At 51.5% G+C, this 3,702-nt stretch overlaps 1 pseudogene; it reads left to right on the top strand.

Annotated features, from left to right (window-relative positions):
• Positions 1-1,228: 1,228 nt before the first annotated feature.
• Positions 1,229-1,346, top strand: LOC126102385 (5S ribosomal RNA; annotated as a pseudogene).
• Positions 1,347-3,702: the final 2,356 nt, after the last annotated feature.

Raw genomic sequence — 3,702 nt, forward strand, 5'->3', positions numbered from 1 at the left:
AAACTGTGGCAGTCTACGCTTACTTATGATAGTCTACGGGAGCCTCTGGTAGATGTGACCCTGGACAGCAATGAAAGTTCGCGCTGTCCCTTCCTGATTCCCAGTGAAGGGCACTTCTACACAAATACCCATCTGCGTCACCGGCGTCCGTGTCTTGCTCGTTACATAACCTGTCTTGTTGTCATCTGACTGCCCTTTTATACTCCCGGGCGAGACGAGCAGGTCATCTGCACTGACGGGCTACGGGTCAGTGTGTCAGTGTTTGCTGCAGCATCATCCTCTCACTCCTGAAGCAGCCATCACCAAAGCAGTGGCGTTACCAACCAATGACCGCTGCCCGACAGCTTTCGCCATCTGGACAATTTCACTCCACTGTCATCTTCACGTGAACACCTGCTGGAGGTCCAGCTGCAGCCACATGGGCTGAAATACACACTGAGAGAACCCCACTCCCGAGCCGTTGGTGTTCATCGACGCCAGCTGACCTCCTCCATCCACCTGTTCTGGATTTCAAACTGGGCAACACTGTAGACTACAATTGATGCTGAATGTGGGTTCGCTCTGTCCAGAGCCGTGGGTGCTTAACCGCTGCTGCCTGAATCAGTGTTGTGAGGCAGCTGCCAGCAGGGTCTCAGCAGAGCTTTGGACGCGATTCGCTGCCACCGACGCCTTTGCACCAGCCCATCACGGCCTGAGATTCACCGCTCCATTAGTGGACACACTGTTTCTGTACCTGTTTACTAGAGAATCAATAAATTGTTTCGCCAATCACTGACAGCATACATTTTCTACACCTCCTCTCCATCTCATCCAGAGAACGTGTGCTATTGATACCATCCTACCAGCGTCTTTACGTTGGCAACAGAACTGCAAGTCGATAGAGGTTGCGCAGCAGCCACTCAGCGGAGTCCCTTTTGCAGCCTCTTTCCTACGAGACGCTGATGCTGCCTGATCGCGATTCCTAATCCTTGTTGACATCCTGATAGCTGGACTCTGTTTCTTGCTGCATTATGTGCATTGAACCGTGGTACTCTTGGGGAAGTACAAATTACGTAAATCTTCTGTTTGAGTTGTTAACTTATTCTGCTCCTATCCAGCTTTTCTACGACGACAGCTACCGCATCACTCTGTGTACCACCTCTCTTTACCATCGTGTATGAAGTCGTACACAAGAGAACCACTTGCCCACAGCCACCCACGCCATTACAACCACCCCCTACTTGTAATAGCCAACGGCCTTGCCGCAGTGGTACCACAGGTTCCCGTCAGATCACCGAAGTTAAGCACTGTTGGGCTGGGCTAGCACTTGGATGGGTGACCATCAAGTCTGCCGAGCGCTGTTGGGAAGCATGGTGCACTCAGCCCTTGCGAGCCAAACTGAGGAGCTACCTGATTGAAAAGTAGCGGCTCTGGTCTCGCGAACCGACACACGGCCGGGAGAGCGGTGTGCTGACAACATTGAAAGTTTACCGTCTAGGGACGCCTAGGGACGCCAGATGAAAGTTGATGTCGTCAAGCCCTGAATGAAAATTGCGCAACGGATAACTGGGGAGGGGAGCTTGAGAGCGCTACCTAGAGAGCGTGCCCTGTCTGTACGATACTAGACAAGGGGACGGAGGGCTCACACGCTGATGTGTGGGTCCCTGCATTCTATATCTTTTATTTTAAATGAATTGCTTTAACTTGACTTCTTTGTGATTTTTTTATGGTATGTTGAAGACTGATGATAATTGATTACGTATTTATTTTCAATATTATCACTCGATTTTACAGCGATTGCAGCAATTGTTCCAGTTTACAGATATTACAATTTTACAACTTATAGCTCGGGTATATTATATACCAATCCACACGCACTTTTCTACGGGCAAGACGGAATTGTGTTTGCCAAATGTATACCAACAAAGCTTCCCAATATTTTAAATAGGACATCCACTACGTGAGGAGGATAACAGGCAAACTGGGGACCAGATACATTAACACAGGGGGTCAAATTTCCGAAATTAAACGAGAACCTTCATTTCCTTACACAATCCGAAGCTGGAAATAAAAGAATTAGTACAAATATTGAAATACCTCTCTTCCATGCTTGAACATTGAGACAGACGCAGCAAGGGCAGGTCTGCTCACTTACCCGTCTTCTGTGACCCCTCTGAATATGGCGGGCACCCGGAGGTCTTCCTGGGCTCCGGTGGAGGGGGTGGTCGAACGACTTGGCCGTGACCAAGCTCTCTACCCCAAATCTTGTGACACTGGAAAGTCTTTGACTTTTACCTGCCTGTGCTGTCTCTCTGATCCCCTACCCAGGAGTAAGGTTGGCACTACTATATTGCAGAACTACTTCCCAACAAAGATTTGGCCACGCTTTACGGAAAGGTGTGAGGAGGATTAGGAAAGTTCATGTGCAGATTCATATTCACGGACAAGAAATGCGTAATACACGATACATATAAATACGTATTATGAAGCCTGACACATTTCTTTCCACCCGTCCACATGGGTTCTGTTGCAACCGCGGCCGGCCGCGTCGTGTAATAAAATTGGCTGCGGAGCCGCCTCTGTTTCTATTTCCCGGTGCGAGCGAGCAGCGAAACCTGCTGCTTATACACTCCTGGAAATTGAAATAAGAACACCGTGAATTCATTGTCCCAGGAAGGGGAAACTTTATTGACACATTCCTGGGGTCAGATACATCACATGATCACACTGACAGAACCACAGGCACATAGACACAGGCAACAGAGCATGCACAATGTCGGCACTAGTACAGTGTATATCCACCTTTCGCAGCAATGCAGGCTGCTATTCTCCCATGGAGACGATCGTAGAGATGCTGGATGTAGTCCTGTGGAACGGCTTGCCATGCCATTTCCACCTGGCGCCTCAGTTGGACCAGCGTTCGTGCTGGACGTGCAGACCGCGTGAGATGACGCTTCATCCAGTCCCAAACATGCTCAATGGGGGACAGATCCGGAGATCTTGCTGGCCAGGGTAGTTGACTCACACCTTCTAGAGCACGTTGGGTGGCACGGGATACATGCGGACGTGCATTGTCCTGTTGGAACAGCAAGTTCCCTTGCCGGTCTAGGAATGGTAGAACGATGGGTTCGATGACGGTTTGGATGTACCATGCACTATTCAGTGTCCCCTCGACGATCACCAGTGGTGTACGGCCAGTGTAGGAGATCGCTCCCCACACCATGATGCCGGGTGTTGGCCCTGTGTGCCTCGGTCGTATGCAGTCCTGATTGTGGCGCTCACCTGCACGGTGCCAAACACGCATACGACCATCATTGGCACCAAGGCAGAAGCGACTCTCATCGCTGAAGACGACACGTCTCCATTCGTCCCTCCATTCACGCCTGTCGCGACACCACTGGAGGCGGGCTGCACGATGTTGGGGCGCGAGCGGAAGACGGCCTAACGGTGTGCGGGACCGTAGCCCAGCTTCATGGAGACGGTTGCGAATGGTCCTCGCCGATACCCCAGGAGCAACAGTGTCCCTAATTTGCTGGGAAGTGGCGGTGCGGTCCCCTACGGCACTGCGTAGGATCCTACGGTCTTGGCGTGCATCCGTGCGTCGCTGCGGTCCGGTCCCAGGTCGACGGGCACGTGCACCTTCCGCCGACCACTGGCGACAACATCGATGTACTGTGGAGACCTCACGCCCCACGTGTTGAGCAATTCTGCGGTACGTCCACC

This window comes from Schistocerca cancellata, chromosome 9 (genome assembly GCF_023864275.1).
Source record: "Schistocerca cancellata isolate TAMUIC-IGC-003103 chromosome 9, iqSchCanc2.1, whole genome shotgun sequence".
Classification (NCBI taxonomy): Eukaryota; Metazoa; Arthropoda; class Insecta; order Orthoptera; family Acrididae; genus Schistocerca; species Schistocerca cancellata.